Raw genomic sequence first — 21,984 nt, forward strand, 5'->3', positions numbered from 1 at the left:
TATTACTCCATAAGAGCCTGTGGGGCTGATTCTTCATCCCAAATCTTGTGGAAGAGTCTCAGCAGTCTGTTTTCTAGAGCTGGACCACCGTGCTGATCGATCCTTCCGGTGGGATGCCATCGAGTCAATGAGCTTTTCCATTCCTTGCGAGGGTATTGTAGCTCCTGCATAAATGGTAAAATGTCTAATTCAGGGTGAGGTAGGAGATCAGGAAAGGTCGTCAACACATTATAGTTTACAGGCCTGTCCAGCAGACGCAGACTTATAGGGTGCAGACCAGTAAATCGGTCCGAAATTGCCTGCGCCGGCCAAATCACGATTTGCATGCCCTCAAAATCTTCGGTATTTGAGCATGCTGTGGGCCATGAACTTGAGGGATTGTAAAAAGTATGGGTGGAAGCCGTGCACAGGACTGGGAGCTTGCAGTTCTGTGTAATTTTGATGTAATTTGGACCCTAAAAGCGCTCTATTTTGCAATGGAGTGTAGGCATCGTTTTTCAAAATGGCGATGGGCTTCAGGACTATTTTCAGGGGTGATCATCTTCAGATGGAAATTTCTCCTAAAAGTCATCAGTTGACCCCCCGCAAATTGAAAAGAAAATGAAAGATGATGAAATAAGCTTTAATTTGATGTGTGTCTCGAACACCTTGAAGAGTTGTGAGTATTTTTCCCGAATTTTTGAAGTGGGAGCATTTACCATTGGGGTCTATGGAAGTTTATTTACTGGTCTGCTACCTATTATAGTGTTCAGCCCACCGGGTGTTGACCTTGTCGATCGTGTTCAATGATACATGTGGAGCCATCATCCGAACTCAGAAGCGAGACAGAGCCCCGCTTTGGTGGTCCCACCGTTCATTGAATAGACCTGGCTTATTGGAAGAATCCCCTTGTATTTCCTACACAAGCTGCCAAAATTATGTTGCAGCTCCGCTTCAAGTTCAAATTCCTAATCCACCACTCGTTCTTCATTTCACTATAGTGAGCGCTGGACCTTGCTAGTGCTACAGGCTTAGTGTGACCTGGCGGCATCAGTGCTGAGATCGTCAATCGTTGAATTGTGGACTGCATGCTTTTCTTTGAGCGAAGCTATTTCGTTATTATTTTCATCAAACCAGTCCTGGAGTCGACACGCGACGTACGACTGGGTCTGCCCAGGAATTTATGGCCTGTCTCAAGTTTTTTAGGCACAAGATTTGGCCCACTTCGACTTCGCATCAGGTAATTCAGGCCGCTCCGGCTTTCAGGGAAACATAAAAATATAGAACATATTATTTATCACTAATTCACATACGGTACACGTCCAGTATGCAGGTGAAGCAAACACGAATAATGTGGTGCGAGATATTATGCGGCTCACAAAAAGCCTATAATTAATCTCACATCAAAATATTGAAATGTGTGGGTTTTTCTAAAGTGAGAGATTTTCGAAGTGTTTGGTGGGGGGGGGGGGGGGGGGCGGGGGAGAGCATGGTGGTCAATATTCTCGCAAAGTCGTTAAGGCGGATGTTGGGTCCGGGGTCCGCCCTGGAACTAGACGCTCCGTGGTGCAATCTGACTGAGGTGGTTCCTGGATATACTTCATTTCTCTGCCTTTTTTAAGAGTTAATTATGATGCACTAGCACACGGGTCACCGAAAACATGTCATTTGAGCATGTTGCTGCCTGCACTGCAGTGCTGGACCAATGAACAGCTTTGACAGCGCAATTAAACTGGCTTTTTCGCATGATTTCAGTCTAGTATTCATACTTGTGTGGGTAGTAAAGGTTGAAGACGAGACGGATTGATCTTTTTGTGGGATTTTCCCGGCTGCGGTAGTCTGGAGTTGGGAGTACGGTGGCGCGTTCAACATGTGGCACGCGCACGATGAGAGCAGCGCCCCCAAGCGACAAAAATGCCAGCCGGCCATGATGTGATTGACTTCAGCTGATGAATCCGTGGTGCACGTAAAGCTAGTTAGAGTGACTGATGAGAGATGGCCAACGCTGCACAGGTAAATATTCGTATACAACTTGTTTTGATTAAATATTTTCTCTATGAACTGGTGGAATTGGTTTGGAACTCACTGAGCTCCATGAATGTGGCCAATTCACTGGAGTTGCAGTTGCACCCCGGGCCATTCACCATGCTAGCATGACTAGCTGAATACAGGTCAACTCGTACGCGAACCAACTCGTACGCGATCAACTCGTACGCGGTACAATTCGTACGCGAACCGACTCGTACGCGGACCAACTCGTACGCGGACCGACTCGTACGCGGACCAACTCGTACGCGGACCAACTCGTACGCGTGAGTTTAGACTATTGGTTTGGCTCACATGGACAGACGAAATTAGGTTCGGTATGGTACGGTCAGCATAATTTTACCTTTTCTGCCGGGCTACTGACCCACGGGCATTTCTACTAAAGTACTAGCCCGCATTTTTTTCTTATCTCAGATACAAAATGGTGTATTTTCAAGCGTAATTCTGAGGGAATTTTGTCGGTGTTTTTGATTAACAGACATGACAGATCAGATGATTTAACCCTTTAAAACAGTTGATAATTAGACACAAATTAAAGGGGTTTCCTTTTTGAATTTTATGATTTTGTTTTCTTTCTGTTCGTTGATCTTTGCCGTATCCCAATAATTGTTCACTCGCACGCCGGCCTGGTTAAGGAATAGTTTGTCTAGCCCCGGCTGCCGCTGTTTTGACAAGCATTTGGTTAGCGGGCTATACCGCTAATTTCGAACCCTGATGTGTTATGTGTTATACCTCCATGGTTATGTTGTGCCCATTCTTGAAAATCACGCATTCTCGAGAATGGGCATGCACATTCTTGAGAATGTGCAACTGGATCCTTGCTCAATCTTGGCAAAAAATAACTCTTCCAGATTGAGCGCACATTCTTGAGAATGCGCGACAAGATAACGGTCTTGTCGATGCCGGCCACGGCTGCGCTTGGCAAGTCTAGCTGAATCCTCGTTCACTGATTCTCAATAATTATACTGTTGCAACGCAAGGCGCTGAAAAGTAGAGTGGATATGATAAGTAAAGGCGTATTGATAGGGGGGGGGGGACCGGGAAAAAATAAGAGACATAATAATACTAGTGCAAAGAATTCTGATTTTTGGGATAATAAAAGCGGGGGGGGGGGGGGGGGGGGGGGGACACGTAAGAATGAAGAATGTGAAGAATGAAATGAATACTGCGACATCCCATAGTGCTAATGCTATTTCCCATTTAAATTGCCACCAATTTATTGTTCACACCCCACCATTACGCCGCAGAGCTGGATTCTATCTAGTCAAAAGAGCAATTTTGGTAGCTTCTGGACATCGTTTTTTTTTCGTGGCACGCATATGATACATGCAGGGACTTGTAACTTGTCTAGCCTAAACAAAGCACTTCCCAGACTAGTTCCCAGTCCTCCGTTATTACAAAACTTCCCATAGTGGGCAGAAAAAAGCAATAATAACAGGTTTAATTTGATTCAAATTATCGTAGTTATACGAGTACAGAAGCATAGAACATTTTCTTTCCTCTTTATATGAATTGTTTCCCTTTTAACCGCTATACAATTCATTTAACATAATTATGTCGTGCAATGTTTGTTAAGATTGGGCAAAATTCATAAATTGTGCACGTGATATTCCCACCTAATCTTAAGAATGAGCGCTCATTCTTAAGAACGCGTGCTCGTTCTTAAGAATGGGCGCTCATTCTTAAGAATGCGCGCCCATTCTCGAGAATGTGCATGCCCATTCTCGAGAATGCGTGATTTCCAAGAATGGGCACAACAGTTATACCAAGCATTTCAGTTGTACAAATAGAAATTGCTAGGCCTACGGATGTCCCCACGTGTCTGCTTTTTAATTGATCAATGGTTTGAAACCCGCCGGTTCTTTTAGGACACCGAACCGCGAGAACAGATCCCGCATGGTAGTCCAGAGCGTTGCAATTGGGTCAGTTTGACAATGGCGACAATTAGCCTAATTGACTGACAGGTACATTGATTGAAAAAAAAACGAAAAAATGCAACTGGTACATCGTTGCATTAATTTATTGATAAAATTGATAAATTTTAACGATCTCTGACGAAAGAAATTGTATTTTTAGACTTTTAGGCCTATACCGTGTATAAATAGTCAATTAGCACGTGCGTCTGCACGAGAGTCTATCATACATTCACCCCGTGTGAAATATTAACTGGTTCTCTACGTCTCAGAACTCAGGACTAGCAAATTTTGAAAAGAAAAAAAAAAAAAAAAAGGGCCTCCTCCTTCCTTTTTGTCAAAGAGGCAGGACGCTAAACATGTTTTTTTTTTTATTTTGCCTTACATTATCTTTTTCAGATTTGTGGCTCTGAAAGATTTTTTTAAAGGGAAATAAAGTCTGAAATTGTAAAATGGTCTGATTCCCATCTTGTAAATACGAAGTTACAACGATAATGTTGGCATGGAGCCAGACTAAAATTTGTCACCGGAAAATGCCGAAGTACAAACTGCTCATGTTCAGTGCATATCAGGCAAGCTAACGTTTGTTTGCCGTCTCTGGCTAAATATCCACTGCCTAAATCAGTACAAAAAAGTTGGCTTTTGCGGGATTTTGTAGTTTTGGACACCTTTCCAGTAAGAGAACATAATCCACTTTTTAGTTTCTGGATTCACCAAAATAGCTTGCAGCGTCATGTGGCAGGATTTATTGGGTGTCGAGAGCAGAATTTTGATTTTTGAGCGAAATTATGGGGTGAAATCAGACGATTAAATCTAGCTTGAGTAACATCCAGCTGACAACATGCTCATCGGGAATCCATGTATAGACGCTGGAGAAAAAAAAATTATGTTGTAAATGTGAGATTGTAAGAGACCCTAGAAAAACGGCCTCCACATAATGGTCTTTTCCCTTCTATCACAACCCAAATTCCATTAAACATACCTCACCATGCACTCAGTCATTCACAAAGCTAATTATTATGATTGACTTGAAACAGAACAAAAGTTACTAAGATATAAAAAAAATATTGATGATTTCGTTGGCTTCTTCAGATTATTTGTCGATTAATTATACTAAGTAGGACATCCAACAGCCGTTGGGTCAGTAGTACATTCTGCATGTACACAGTACAGTCCATGCATTGGCGTTGACCCGACGGCTGTTGGATGTCCTACTCAGCATGAGTAATCAAGGAATAATCTGATTGGCTGATCATGCTGATAGACACAAGCACACAATATCCACAACACAACCATGACAGTGTGGCACTGGACTGTTTTTCTGAAGAAGCCACCGAAATCCTCAATATTTTTCATATTTTAGTAAGTTTTGCTCTGTTTCAAGTCGATCAGTAGCATCGTGAATGACTGTGTGCATGGTATGAGGTATGTTTAATGGAATCTGCGTTGGGATAGAGGGAAAAAGGACCATTTTGTGGAGGCCGTTTTTGTAGGGTCTCTTAAAATCTCACATTTACAACGTAGTTTTGTCTCCAGCGTTACATGTGAATTCCTGATGAGCATGTCAGCTGGATGTTACTCAATCTAGACTAAATGAGTAAATCTATGTCTTCAACATGTTCAGTGCCGGCTGCACATCATTGGTGCGCCATGACTTTATTGGATTGTGATTAACATGCACAAGCATGACAATAAAATCAGATGTTGAAAAAAAAACACTTGAAAAAATATGAAAACTTGGGCTCATTAGAGCAATTGCTTGCTAATACATTGTGAATGACAAAAACACATTTAAGAATTTAAAAGCAAAAGTTGTCCTAAACTACATGAACCGCATAGTGTGTTCACGGAAGGCGAGTCTCAAAATGAACATCAGTATTCAACTTATCCCCATAAATGTGGCCAATTTACTGGACTACCTCAGTAAATAAGGGCCACGCCTCCCTCCACGCTTTTCTCGCCCCTCTTAAGTTTTATTAGTCTGACCTAAACTAACTCGTAAGTTATATTTCCATTAGGCCAAAAAAAAAAATATTCGGTCTCTGGTCAGACCAAAGTTCTGGAATTGACGCGGCCATGCGGCTTTTTTGTTTTTTGTTTTTTTGGTTTTTTTTCTTCAAGCTTGGATTGTACAGACAAGGTGGGTACTATTTTGCTTTTTTGGTGTCCTCATGTACATTGGTGTCCTCCATGATTTGCCTTGGTGCTTTCGATCATTTGCCTTGGTGCAATTTCCCATTCCTTGGTGCTCTTTGGTAAAAAAAATTGAGGAGGGGCGGAAAAAGAGGGCGCTTTTGGAGCTACCGCGGAAAATTTTGGAAAAAAAAAAGATCAACGCGCATGATTAAAATCGACGCGCGAGCTGACCAGAGACCAACTTATTTTTTTTTTTTGGCCTTATCTGCGATTGCCAAGCTATCAAACAAAACTGGATTCGTTCTTGTTCTCAAATTTTCATTTTGATTAAATATAAAATTGGCCACGTTTGGCATGGCGCCAGTGAGCCTGTGATGAGAGGTGAGGAGACTGTGCTATGGGACCATAAGGAGATTAATTGTTCCCAAAATTTCAATTAGACCCTAAATCCAGCTCTCAGTTTAAAGTATGGCCTATATTTCCAATTTTTTTAAATTTTAGAAATTCCTCATGGCATCAATAAACCTCCTACATTTCCTGCTTAAATTTTACCCCAAATCTTTATCTCTGGTCTGTTTGTGTTGTAGACAGTTGACTCCCTTTTGGCCTCCCTTGTAGGCATGGGCTTTGAGTTGGATCGTTGCCAAGCAGCAGTGAATTGTGGGAAACTCACCGTTAACGACGCTGTGGAGTGGTGAGTTGAACAGAACATAAAATAAATGTCAAACAATATTGCAAATGTATACTTAATTTCACAATCAGTGGAGGCTTTGATAAAACTATTTTTCAACCACCAACAAAACCTTGTTGCTTATTTGATGGAAAGCATCCTAAATCCTCCAAAACTCCACCCTGTGAGCACTGCTATCATGTAACGCATTTCATTTTACGTCAACAAAAAGCAGACGTCATGGCCAATGTAAAATGATCTTTAGTGTGCATTATTTAGACCAAAAAAAAGGACATTTCTGGAAACCTGACCGACCCTAAAATTGTGGATGTACACATGGGGTCGGCAGTTAAATTGTTATTATAAGATGGATTTTTGCGTCGGGGTGATATAAATCAAATTAGGTTTTGCCCTTCACCGACGTTTTATTTTTAACACTGTATACTCAGTGTGTTACCTCCCGAGTGAAAGTTGGAAAAAATCACTCGGTTGGAACTTGAACCCACGACCTCCTGCTTTCTAGTGCAGATGTCTTACCACTTTACCACCGAGCTAACGGGATCGGTTGGCCGCAAAGAATCTAGTTAAGTTAAATTGTTTATTTTTTACTTTTATAATTGATTTTTTTCCCCAGCAATTATGCTTTGGAAAATGAAAAAGGTCCCACCCAACAGCTGGAATGCTTGTTAGTTTGTGATATTTTTCTACTTGTCCAGTTGTCTTGGAAAATGTATATTGTCAACATATTTCTGTACAAAGAAAACGAAATACCCTACCTACCGACCTTTCCTATCTACCAGAAACACATCATGTGTTGTCGATAAAAATACTGTAAAAGTAGATTGAAGGAAATAAAAGTTTCAACAACCAGAAGCTATCGATTGAATGTCCGACGGGATTGATGAGATATCTAATTATGTCTAGAGTTATTGTATTCTTATAATAGTTTATGCGGTACCCGCTGCTATGTATATCAGATTCAAACCAGCGAACTGATCCTGTTAGCTCGGTGGTCGAGTGGTAAGACATCTGCACTAGAAAGCAGGAGGTCGTGGGTTCGAGTCCCACCCGAGTGATTTTGTCCAACTTGCACTCGGGAGGCAACACACTGAGTATACAGTGTTTAAACGTTGATGAAAGGCAAAACCTATAATTTGATTTAATGTCTAGAGTTCTTATCGCTGTTATCCAGGTTACTGCAGGGTCACGGTGCTGAAGATACAATCCCATCACGTTCAGCACCCACACTGAGTCTCAATCAACCATCTCAGGTTAGTTGCAATCTTTCATCTTGTACATGTAAGCAATTTTTGAAAGCACACTGTCTCAAAAATTTGTTTTCAACCCTAGATAGAGATTTACACACAGGATTGTACAGAGAGGCAATGCAGAGTTTTGGCTTCCCTGTGTCTGTATGTTTGACTAAAACATATTAATATCTGTTGAGGACAAAAAAGGAAAACATGTATGACTAGAAAATAAGGTAAAATTTACAATTTGTACACTTTTGAGACATGTTTGTGACCCAACCATATGAAATGAGTTGGAAGTTTCTAGAGCTACGTTCGAGTTGAATCACAATTTGCACACTGGACATTAAAAAAAGTCGTTATTTTCACCTGCATAAGAGGCCATTCAGATTTATAAATGTTTTAAAATTTTGAAAAAAATGTCATGAAAATATGGATGGGTAGGGCAAGGAAATCATTGAAATTTTTTTTTTTAACTTTAATTATTTGAATGGCCCCTTACTTCCATATTCATTAGAATATTCAGCTACAGTATGTGATAAATCAGATCCAAGACTTGAACTTACTCTGCATAGTGCACATGGAAAAGAAAGAAGTGACAAAATAGTCCTAAAGACACATAATTATATCGTCGGGTCACATTTTTAACAAAAAGATGAATTATACTTACATGTAAATGTTGGACCTGTCCTAAACGGAATAAATAAAATACCTGAAATTGTAACTTTTCATTACCCAGGCCGGACCAGCAACCCAATCTAGCGATGCCAGCTACCTTCCCTTCAGCTTACCGCCCGTATCAGCCCCATCATCAGACCCTCCAGGAGACTCCCCTCACGGTCTCACACATCCCGCCGTCCCACCGACGTCAGATGAGAGCAGGTTTCAGCAGCAGGACGTCGTGAGTCGGTTCTCCCTGTCAGAGAAGAAGAGACAGGACAAAGAGAGATGGGAGAAGGAGCAGAGAGAAAAGGCTGCCGTGGAAGCTCGGCAGGCCAGACTGCAGGCGAAACAGGCAAGTGGTCTGCCTCACTTGACCTAACTCACTACGATATTTTGACTAGAAACCCTTCTGACTGCAGCAACATGCAACACTTGTCAAAATGACAAGCCTGTTTAGTGTAGCAAGATCCATCCGATCTTAAATCTCAAGGCTAAACTGCTTCAGAGTCTATGGTCACCAACTGCAGCAGAGTCCGTGGTCAGCAACTGCAGTACGATACAACTGTAGCATTCAATGGGACTAGCTCTCAATATTTCAGAATTAGCAGTACAAGTACGAGTACAAGTACTTCTATTTCCGAATACGGCCATACGGCAAATGGTTCATTTGGGCGTCATTGGCCCAGGCCCATTCAGACCGATATACAGACCCACTCACGGTTATGTGTTTGTCTGAACGTGCACAGAGAAATATCAGGATACTTTGATTTCTCTGCAAGCCAATCAACCATTTCCAACTGAAAGTATCGATAATAAAACGAAGTCGTGATAAATCAAGCTATACAATTTTTTCGAGTACTGCTATTCGAGTACAAGTACTTTGATGACCAAGTACAATTTTGACATGTCGAGTAGGAGTACTTTGCTGCCTGAGTAGGAGTACCATTATTTCGAGTACGAGTACTTTGTTTCGAGTACGAGTACGAGAACTCGAAAAAAAGGACTCAGGTAGTACTCGAGGACATGTACTGAGTACGAGTACTACAACACTGATACATTTCACAAGTTTTCTTCAAATAATGGCAAGGCTCGGCGGACATGTTCAAGAATTGCAAGTTCAACATTTATTTGTATCAAGCAATATGGATAATAAGACACAAGCTGAACGACACAATATGCATTCTTCAATGCACTTTCACTTGATGTCGTCAATCATAAACAAAGTACAACTAATGCCGGAATCTCTGTCCTAACTCCAGGCGAGGAGTAACATCTTAAAGAACATCGAAGCCGATAAGGAGGCCAGACACCAGCATGGCAAGCTACCAACAAGCCCCAAGCCTGAGACCTCAGTGGGGACAACTCCCCCTACTCAGCCTGCCGCTACTGCCGCGGAACCTCCTGGGGGCGCTAAAATAGAGACATCCCAACGGGCGACAGCTTCTCAAGAGTCTAAGCCAACACCCAGCGCTCCAACCATGTGCATGCTCCAGGTAAATGAAAGAAAAATGAAATTTCTAACTAGGTTTTGCCCTTCACCGATGTATAAACGCTGTACAGGGTGAGTAAAAAAAAGTGACACCCAAATGTCAGAACTATTGTTTTAGTGAAGTTCTGCATGTAGTACTTTCAAAATTTAGGATATAAAAGCCCAATTCATGTTTTCTTTTAGTACAAAGAATCATTCAAATCATGCATGTACTTTTCAAGTTAAGGAATTTTAAACACAACCACCGTTTTCAAGTTCTGTCCACGGATCACCCAAAAAAAGGTGTGCGTTCTTTCAGCCAAACGAAAACAACTCATAATGATCACACATATCCCTATTTGTTTTCACTTTTCTGAAAGAACACCTACCTTCTTGTGATCCGTGGACAGAACTTAAAACGGTGGTTGTGTTTAAAATTCCGTAACTTGAAAAGTACATGAGTGATTTGAATGATTCTTGTACTAAAAGAATTGGGCTTTCGTATCCTAGAATTTGCAAGGGCTACATGCAGAACTTCACTAAAACTATGGTCCGGACATTTGGGTTTCGCTTTTTTTTTACTCGCCCTGTATACTCAGTGTGTTACCTTCCCGAGTAAAAGTTGGAAAAATTCACTCGGGTGGGACCCGAACCCACGACCTCCTGCTTTCTAGTGCAGATGTCTTACCACTCGACCACCGAGCTAACAGCTGGTTATGAATAGTTAATGCAGTACCCGCCAACCGATCCCATTAGCCGAGTGGTAAGACGTCTGCGCTAGAAAGCAGGAGGTCATGGGTTCGAGTCCCATCCGAGTGATTTTTTTCCAACTGTCACTCTGAAGTAACATACTGAGTATATCAGTAGTCATACTGAGTAGCCATAGGGATGGGAGTTGGGCTGTCCTGGATATATTAACTATTTGAATATTTGATCATCATTCGAACGTTCTAACAGCATTTTACCGGTTCAAATATTCCGGTAAAAGAAAGAAAAACTATGCATGTAACACAACTGTGATGTTATTTTTATAGTAAAGTTGCGCCACTTCATTGTCAGATTCCACTGTTTGTTGACCGCGACAGTGAAAAATTTGTGTCGACGGCGGTTCATTGTTCTCTTCCTTTTAGCCAGCAGGATAAAATCAAAAATACAAGTCGAAAGTAGGAAAAGTTTTAAATTTTTAAAATTCTGTTTTCACAGGTGGGAAAATTTGTTTACACATTTTTGTGTAAATATCACATCCATTATAGAATGCCCACAAACTATTGGCTAACATGTGTTTTGTGTTGATGATTATAGGTCCGATTACCTTCAGGGCAGAGCATGCGAGAGAAGTTCCCTTCAACAGCCACTCTCCAAACTGTGGTGGATTTCATCAAGAGTCAACACTCGGACCTGATTCACATTAATCTCATACAGGTAAAGACTTTGAGTCGATCTCACCTAGCTGCTGAAAAAAATGTTGCTTAGCAAATTTAGGCTCTATAACTAAAAACCACAGGACACCAATCAAAAGCAATATGACTATCACAGCATTACTAGGTGGTCACCTGTGTTTTTTTTTTAAACCAAGCAATTATTTTCTGTTCTTAGCAAATTTCTGTATTTTTGAGATTTGTTTTAAGAATTATAGTAAAAAGTTGTTTCTTCACTGATTGATCCCACTTTGTCCCCTAACTTGGCAGCTTTGCTAATTTTGCTAACAAAGAGAGTTTAGACGTGAACCCTGGCTACATGGTATTTAAGGGTTTATGGCCTTGAACCAAGATATTGATAAAATTGGGAAAACTGCCAACATAGTGCTGGATAGCTCAGTTGGTAGAGCACTGGTACGGTATTCCAGTGGTCACAGGTTCGAACCCAACTCCAATCCATTTCGTTGTCAATCATATGATTATTTCAGGGTCGACATTTGTCAGGATTTTTTTGTAAGGGTTTTTTCCTGATTTCAGGATTTTTAAAGAATCCCTTTTGAAATACGCAAGTTCCTTGGCTTTTATCGTGAAGGCATTTTTGCCTATAAAAGCTTAAAGAAATGGGTATTTTAAAGGGTGCCTATAAGCAAATACAAACATATGCCATAGTCCCTACGTTGCTCTAGGATCCTTAGCGGCCCTAAAACCCACTGCCAAATATTTCAGGGATTTTTCATTTTCCCCAATCTCACACTGTTATTCATAAATGTTGCCAGTGTTTGTACTAAATTTCCTCTTGCTATATTCCACAGCCGTTTCCGCACAGGTTATTCACCTCCAGAGAGCTGGACTCAACGTTAGAAGAACTCAAGCTGACGCCAACTGGCAACCTGGTTGTAAAGCTGGGAACAGCAGAGCCCGCTGCATGTGAGCCTAAACCCTAGTTGCCCGTGATTACTTTAAACTTGAGGATTTTGTGTTTGGAAATTATTCAGGTTTTAAAATTAGTTTGCAGTATGAAATTTGGACAAATTATTTTACATGGCATGTACATATGTGACCTGTTCTGTCAAAATCAGACTTTTCTGGGCATAAGGTCAAAAATGAGATTTTTGCATATTGTTAAAATATGTCCTTTTTCCTTTTAATAGGTGGTTGAATTTTTAATCAGGTCATTCCTGTGCAAAGTTATGCTATTTTGAAGTTCATTGTGTCGAAAAGTAGAAAACGGAGAAAATGGCCACGAATGTCACAAAACAGACATTTCTTTAACTGAATACCTTAAAAAATCGTCAAAAATACTACATTTAGAGTTCAACTTAGGGTTTCAAACTTTTATAGTATATTTTAGACATGTTCAGGATTACAAATCTGCAAAAATTTGAAAATCGAAAAAAAATCACCCCCACAGCGTTTTTTTGGCCCTATCTTAATTTCAACCTCTGCCCAGAAGCGTCTGCTTTTGACAGAACAGGTCACATATATGTTACAATCCCTAACAGTCCTGAATGATCCAATTTTAATATGATTTTGGTTAACCCTAACTCAGTAGCATTATCACTAGGAACCATACCCATCCTGGCAAATCCCAACACCATGTGGGAAACTGTGCACACATATTTCTGACTTAATTTCTGGAGGTGTCCCAACCCAATGTAAAAGACTGTCAGTTTAGGGGTACTGTACCCATCCTGACAGATTCCAACAACAAAAAATGCTGTGGGGCTTTGATGGGTTGGGTGAGGTTACGGTTAAAATTAACAAATGTACTATGAAAATGGCTTTCACACAGAACGGAAAAAATGCCTTCACTAATGCAGCACATTTCCAGCGTTGATCAGCAATTTTATTTCAGAAATCTTTGGTCTGAGCGAAATGGCCATTTTGGGGGCAAACTTTAGATGCAGAATTTTGTCTTTGTCCTGAGTTTCAAAAAAAAAGAGTAGAGAAAAAAAAATGGGTTTCAACAATGAGGCTGTGTTCTTTTGCATCTCCATCATTCACAAATTTTATAACAATGAGCAGTTTCATGAAGTTGACCTATCGCTGTAGAATCGCATCAGGATCCTTCAACGCAGCTTGTAAAATGTCCAATTACATGATATACAAATAGATGCGGAACGCGCAAAATCTGAGACAACCAAAACCTAGTGTACAAAAACTCCATAGGGTTGTCTAAGGGGCATGGCTAACTCGCAAACGGCGATAGGTCAATTATACATATGTCATTGCACTCCCCATGTTCAATTTTTGCAAATTTTGGTTTCACTTTCACATTTGCATGAAGTAGAACTGGCCATATTGACGTGTAAATTTACGGTCTTATATAATAGTGCAACAAGAAGCCCAAAGCCTGCCTGCCGCGTCACCTGACCGAGAGAGCCAACCCCAGCCAACCAATCAGCAGCAACCGCCTCCCTCCCTGTCTCAACTCCTCCCACACCATCCCCCGCCCCCTGCCCCGCCTCACCACCGATCCCAATCAAGCCATCACAGCTGGGGGCATGGCCAAGCCCTGAGCCCCGGTGACGACAGCAGTCCAGCCAATGAGGAGCAGGAGGAGGAGCCTATGGAAGTAGGCGGGGCCAGAGTGGACTTTGATGACTTAGGAGGGGCCATGGATGATGATGGGTATGGATGAGGCAGGGGTGGGAGGGGCTGAGGAAGCCATGCTTTGGGGTGGCCCTGCCCCCAATCCACATCCCATGGGAGGTTAGTAAAACACACCCACCAAAACCACTTGCCATACAAACCATATAGTGCCCATGTGCACAGTGTGCAGGATTTATGTGTCAGTCCATTGACCTTTGCTAGAGTGTGATACCAGATTAATTGAAAGTGCTCAGGATGATTGTCATTTATGAAATGGTCATTTGAAACAGACTAAGTAATTGGAAGACTTTTGGAGTAATTTATAAAACTGTCTTGGCTAACTATTATTTGGATGTAAAGTTGATATTAGCTTAACTTGTTATTGAAAGTTGACAAATAAATACCCGAAGCTCACCTTGGGAAGCTCATGGGCTCGGTGCGCAAGTACTCCCCCAACGGCCAGAAAAGGAGAGTTGGGGGAGACCTAGACTGGTTCCTGGTCCATGATTCACTGCGTGTTTCGAATCATATCCAATGTTATTGGAGAGGGGAATAGTCTCGGAGACCATCCCAAGTTAAATTTGAACATATTCGCGCGCCGAGGATGCCTGACGGTCACGCGAAGATGCTGTGGCTAATAATTTGCACATTCAGGAAGTTGTGCGTACTTCACTCGCAAACCAGTACAGTACAGAACGCACACACTGTGTGTCCCGTACACGGAGCTCACAAAATTGGTAAAAACCCACCCTCTTTTGTTGGCGCACAGAGCCCATATTGACTGTCTCCTCTCAAACTATTTGTCACGTTTGTGTATACTAATCATTTAATTTGATTCACAGCAGCAGGGAGAGCTCACCACGACTGGGGTGACGGCAATCGTCTCATCGATGGCAGACGACCTTTGAACTTCAACTACGGATTTGGCCAGCAGGGAGAACAGGGTGACGTGGAGGAGGCACCCAGCCCACAGAGAGCAGGTAGGTCAAAGGTCAAAGGTTGATTCTCATGTATCCAGGGTCAGTCCACCCATAGTCCTACCCAAGGCAAAGATTGGGCAAATTCGCGCAGGAACTATTGTTGACCAATGGTTAAATATAGCTCGACCAAATTTAGCCCCAACTCTGTCTAGTCGACGATGTTTGACTACGCTAGTCGACTATTTGTAACCAGCCTACTCGGCCTGGTTGCACCGCTGGTAACCAATAGTTGCACGCATTGATAACCTACAGCAGGGAGCCAGGACCCAGAAGTTTTGCGATAACATTTTGACCAGCCTTGGACTAGAGACGTTCACACGTTGCTATTAGTGCGTAGGCGTAAGTTACGTCACATATCCAATTGACTAATGGTCCTGTCATTACTTGATCTTTGTAAAAGGTCTTTGTAATTTGAGGTCTTGGAACAGCAATGGGAGATGTCCCCCCTACCTCTCCGCATGCTTCCCCTCCCCCCCCCCCCCTTGCAACTATTTGCATCTTCACTGGTTAGTAATTTCAGTAAAAATAAAACAGTGTCTCGATTTCTTTTATTTGCCAACAGCTGCAGCAGCATTGTCGCGTTTGGCGGCTGCAGCTCTCTCCCAAGCCCAGAGCCCGACCAGCCCCACCGACAAGCCCATCACAGCCCTGCAGGACCTGTGCCTGCGCTGCGTCAGTAAACGAATCGAAGGACGCACCCAGCAGCCTGTCACAACGCTGGAGGCTCTACCCCCGCACCTCGCGAGCCGACTGGTGGAAGAGCTGAAGAAGTCCGGTGTGCTCAGACCGAAGACGCTGAATTTGTTCTTGCCCTGGTGGGTTGACAGAGTTCAAAAAATTCTTTTCAAAATGAACATGGCTAATACTAGATGTTGGCCCTTTTCTGCATTGCGTAGATAGAGGCTAGTAATCTGTATGTCCTTATGGGTGTGTAAATCTGAGTAATCTTTAGGGCTGTGTCAGAAAATTTATTGAATATCTGAATATTCGATTATCCACTGAATATCCAAAAAGCATTTTTCCAAACAGAATATTCGTAAAAAAAATTTACCCGTCATTAGAAGATGACAAAAACATCCATGAATTAATTTTATTTGCATAAGTTGAGAGCTTTATTCTTTGTCAAATACCACATGTTTGCGAAAAGCAAGTTCCATGAAGAATATCAGCCCTTACTTTCATCTTTAACATCCGTCAAATATCAGCTAATCAGCTATCTCAATAGGGGTGTGCATTTACGGGTTGTAAAGGATCCGGGTACCCGATTGAAAAAAAAACACGAGTACCCATTAAAGAAACCCAACCCCAAAATTCAGATAGTTAATGAAGGTTCTTACGATAATACATGTATTATAACATGGGTGCGTCAATACAGCAAGATACAAGTGTGTACAGTGAGCTTTATGGTGTAAACTGCAACTTTCACGACCATCATAAACGAGAGCTCTTTTGTTTTCCAATACAGCCTGGCTTTTATTTTTAGTAATTCCCAACAAATGACATTCACAACCTTCTTTTTCATTGTCTGAGAAGTTACTACCGGTACTTAATTTGTCAAGTTGGTTACAGGTACCCGATCCCATGATCTGGAACCGGTTCCTAACATCAGCGCTGGGGTACCCCTAGAACTTATGGGTAATACCCATAGTTCTAGGGGTTACAAGGGGTAGGTCAGACCATGGAGCTTTATCCGAGGTGGAAAGATTCCCATATCTGGCCATCACTATTTTTCCCCTTCAGTGACCTATCATGCAAAGTGCTAATATGTCCCAACAAGTAAAATTTAGCTTGGGAAAATATTGAAGTAGGCCTATTTAGGAAACACTTGGAATAGAAATGTTCAGACAAGTCTCATACGGTTTGTGCACAGGGATGGCCAGATATGGGAATCTTCCCATCACTAATTGTTCCCTGCAGTGACCCAACACTAACAGCCATCAGCTGGGGAACATATTGAAGTATTTACCGAGAAAACACTTTGATTTTTCTTCAGACCATTTTCATAGCAGGGGCGTAGCAAGGTAACTTTTATGGAGGGGGGGGGGATTGTTTTGAAAAAGGCCCTTGTACATCCATTGTGAAATGTAGACAGGTTTTTTCTCCGGCAACTTGGCCTCCGTAAAATAAAAAAGCCGGGGGGAGGGCTGGTACCATCTTTCGATGGGGTTGCTGTTCAAAACCGACAATTATACACACAAAGGGCCAATATATGGTGCTTTTCAAGGCAATACATGTGCGAAATTCTGAAAAAGGCACCCAAAGCGGCACCCAAAACGGCAGATGCCACAAAAAAGGGTGCAACTTTTTTTTTTGAAAAGGGCACTTGTTCAGAAAAAAGGGCAATTTGTAAAAAGAGGGTACTCTTTAAAATTATTGGCTACGCCTATGTCATAGGGTTTGTGCTGCTGGCTACGCCTATGTCATAGGGTTTGTGCACCTGGGCGTTGTGGGGGGGGGGGGGGGTCAAGGGGGAGGGCGCTGCCCCCCCCCCCCCCCCAGAAGAGCCACAAAAAAAAAACAAGAAAAAATAAATTGAAGAAAAAGAGGCGCGAAGTCATATTTGTGTAAATTTAATGGGTTGGGAGGGGGGCAAAATGTCCCTGCCCCCCTCTAAAACTGATAATTAGAGAATGTGTTGAGAATTTTTGGGGAAATATGTTTTGCCCCCATGAGATAAAATCCTGGCGACGCCTATGTTTGTGACTAGAGTCACCATGGTCACTATCATGGTGATTTCCAGGTACATGCAGTGGCGTAGCATGGCCATTTTTATTGACACATGATTGAGGGGTAAACATTTCTTTAAAAAGGGAACTTGCACATCCGTGCTGACATGTAGACCCCCTTTTTTCCCCGGACACTTGGCCTCCGTAAAATCAAATAGTGCAGGGGGGCTGGTACCATCTGTCGATGGGGGCGCTCTTCAAAACCGACGATTGTGCACACTAATAATCACTATATGGTGCTTTTCAGGGAGATGCATGCACGTAATTACAAAAAAGCCACTCGGAATTAACGGCCGATGGAACCAAGAAGGGCACGACTTCTTTTTAAAAAGGGCACTCGTTCAGAAAAAAGGGCACTCTACACAAAATATTGGGGGGTAAGCGCTGGTGATAAAAAGGCATTTGAATGGAAAGTTTCTAAGAGTATGGGAGTTATCAACAGACTAAAACATACTGTTCCCTTTGAGGTATTAAATACTCTCTATAGTTCATTAATACTTCCTTATTTTTCTTACTGTAACATTGTTTGGGGGAATCTCATTCCGTACGAATTTGGATAAACTAATAAAATTGCAGAAAAGAGTTGTTTGAATTATTACAAATTCACCATATAGGGCCCATAGTCGACCTCTCTTGCGTGAACTAAAATATTTAAGCATAACAAACCTAAACAAATACCAACAAGCTCTATTTGTTTAAAAACAATTTACTGCCCATTTCCTATTCAAACATGTTTGTACTAAACTACAATTTGCATAACTATAATACTGGTGTGTCTACTAACTTACATTTCCACATACCGCAACATAGAACATCTGCCTTTCAATATAACATTAAATACACCGGACCTAAAATATGGAACAATGTACCGTTGTCTCTCAGATGCTTAAGGTCTTATAATATTTTCAAACGCAAACTTAAATTGTAGCTTATGTAATGTGATATATTTAATATGTTATATGCCTCTGCCATAATTGGACTCTGTATGCACGACGATCCTACTCGTAGCCCATTATTAATTATTAATATTATTTTTATAACTTGTTTACAACTTTGCTAAACTGCTTAGAATTATACATGTGTGTAATTGGTCTTTGTTTTTAATTGTTTTTTTTCCCCCCTGTTATTATTCGTCTGTTTTGTGTAAGGGCATTTGTGTAATGCCTGATACAAGCTATGCTTTTAAGGTTTTGCCACCTCTAGTGACCTTTATATTTTGTTTAAGTACTTATATTACTTTTTCATTTCTGTCATGAAGAGGAAATAAATGTGATTTGATTTACTAATCTGTTGAAGTTCCAGTTGCTGTACTGTATTTTTTGAGAGAACATAAAACCGGTGCACAATGTGGTTGTTTTTCTCAATTAATTGCGCGTCAAATTGCTATTTCATGTTTGGAATTCCACCCTATCTGTGACGTCGAGGTATCACTCGATAAATGGTTAATCCACGCTGGATATAACGAAACATCGTTCAATTTTCATGATTGTTTTAATACTAGGCCCGCGGGTACATTTTTCAGAAACCACTTTTGATACGATGTGTTTTTTTCTATAGAATGATGAAATAATGGGCTAGAACAAAATAATGTACATTGAATAGTCCCTTATTTTTTTTTTTTTTTAATATCAGGGCCTGACTTTTCCATCTTAATAAGATCTTTAAATGTAAATCGTCACCGTTTTCACGAAGAGCCACACCTGTGGATTTTGAAGGGGAAAAACGCGTTTTAGAGATAAAAGCAAGAGAAATTTCTCCTATTTTATTTAAAACTGACAAAAAAATACCTTGCAACAACGTTGTGCAATGAGGAAACCTTCACATGATTTTATGAGATGTGAATGTAGTTAATTAGCGCAAAATTAATTAGTTAATGTGTGTGTCTCTTCGTAAAAACGCAAACTCAAGTTTCCTACATTTAAGCAATTTCTGTTCAATATGGTGTTTTTCCATAATGAAAGGGGCGCGCGTGTGTACGCAGGCGGGGCTGAGAATGTAACTAAGATGTGTGGCTTTTTCATGATATATTGTAATTTAATATAGCTCCATGGGCTTTTTTACTTTTACACTTTTCCGTGCAATGCGTTTTGTACGCGTTCAGGGGGTAGCAATATTCGTGTCTCTTCGTGAAAACGCAAAATGCAATTATCGAGATGTCTGCCCCTTTCATCATGAATGTAATTTGGAAATTAATGATGTTTTGCTTACAGAAACATGTCAAAATGGTTAAGTCTCATTCTGTTTGATCTTTTTTTTAGACTAACAGGGGTGTCTAGAGCGTAGAAACGCTTTTTGGTCTACCTGACATAATGTTCTTGGTTTCACCGACATACATACTGCACTCATATGACAATAGAGATATGACAATAGATGTGTTGCAAGTGATGTGATCAATAGTCCTGTGAGTAGAGCCAGAAGAGTGTTGTTCAGAAAAGGAGTCAGACTCTTGGATGTGGATCTGGCAAACAGGTCAGGGGCAAAGAAATGATTGTGGGGGCAATGAAAAATGGGGGGGGGGGGTGTTACACTTGGTAGACCTTTTCGTCTGAAAAATCTTCTAAGTATCTCCTCTGTTCACCTGTGCGGAGTCCATCTATCATCTTGCCTTTTGGCTAGATGGCCAGCTATGGACTCCGTGCGTTGGGACTGTTGGCATGGTCCATCGTTTTGGTCAGCAAGAAGGATGGAACTATCATTTTCTGTGTTGATCATAGGCGACCTCATGCAATCATCCAAAAGCGGATTGTAGCCCCCAACGATATCCCTCCGTCACCAGGACACCAGGGAGAGATACGGACGTCTTGAGCGTCCATGCAGAACCTGTACACATAAGTGCTTCCCGGACCCTATCGTCCTTTGCCCAGATGAGGACCATCATTTCCTTACCGACGTCTTCGAGAGTAGCTCCTCACTGCCGACACATCGGGATGTAGCAGCACAGACCGAATGTTCGGAGTTCAGACAACAGAGTGGATCACCATGGAGCTCATGGATGGAGAAGATGTGGTGGCACGTGTCATCATGTGCGAGAAGACCGTGATGATTCCACAGTAGACATTTTGTTTTGAGCAAAACTTTTGATGCTCTCACAGATATTTTTATTTTAGTTTAGAGAGAGAACATTTTCAATGTTGAAAGGTAGATCACTCCTATTATAAGTTTTCTTTAAGTGAGTTAATAAAGTAAGGGAATTATGTATCAAGTGCGTCAATCTGTTAAAGCTTGACGTATTGTTTATAACAAAAACAAAACATTTTGAAGATGTTTTTAGAGCTTATGATCACTTGTAAAACTGTTTCATAACCGTTGTTTAATTAAGAGAAACGTTGTCATGTTTTTATAATAATGTTAAGAAGTTTTGCTTAAGGTGTATGTAACTGTGTCCGAAGCTCTGCTTTAAAAGAAAACAAAAAACTTTGTAAGTTCTGAAAAGAAAAGCTGAAGTGAGGACACATCTCTGATAAAACTGGCGGTAATGTATCGAAATTAGGGCCGCACTGGAGATAGCGTAGCGCCCGCACTTTATTTTAGTTATGCAAATCTGTATGCCCTGGTTCCGTAGGCTCGATAAACGCGAGTCAGTCTGCGCATAGAGCTAGGACCCATTATGGTTTGCGTGGGAGCGTTGGCAACTATACGAAAGCACGGGGAAACATTAAGGCATCGACAGTGCTAGTGGAACGTAGGCCATCAAGATTTATAGTGAGTAACTTGTTCGCATCATAATTCATTGATTAATTCGAAATATTAGTTGCAAGCTAATAGCTTGTACTAGTTATTAAGAGAACCAGTTTTACCCTTAAAAAGCACACGTTTCAATCTTCAAACAACCCGACCTTCTAAATTTACCCCATACCGCTCGGTGGGCGTTACATTGGTGGCAGTGTCCGGAATTGAAAATATTCGTTATCAGCAATGTTGGTGAGATCATCAACGATATCCCCATTCTGGGAAAGATTAGACTTTTGAATAATGATCTGTTAGTGGGGGAGAACCTGTTTTAGGCTTTTTCAATAGAATGGATGAGTTGACTTTATTTTCCTCGATGGTTGATTTAAAGTATTCGCTTTTCTTCCTTCGGATTTTTTTGTCAGTACATGTTTAGAAGCTTGTTTACTTGCGTTCCATCATTTTGTGAGCCTG

General features: G+C 41.3%; 1 pseudogene; it reads left to right on the forward strand.

The window, feature by feature from the left end:
- The first annotated feature begins 1,880 nt into the window (after positions 1 to 1,880).
- On the forward strand, positions 1,881 to 17,164 carry LOC119732429 (annotated as a pseudogene).
- Positions 17,165 to 21,984: the final 4,820 nt, after the last annotated feature.

Source organism: Patiria miniata, unplaced genomic scaffold (assembly GCF_015706575.1).
Source record: "Patiria miniata isolate m_02_andy unplaced genomic scaffold, ASM1570657v1 HiC_scaffold_24, whole genome shotgun sequence".
Classification (NCBI taxonomy): Eukaryota; Metazoa; Echinodermata; class Asteroidea; order Valvatida; family Asterinidae; genus Patiria; species Patiria miniata.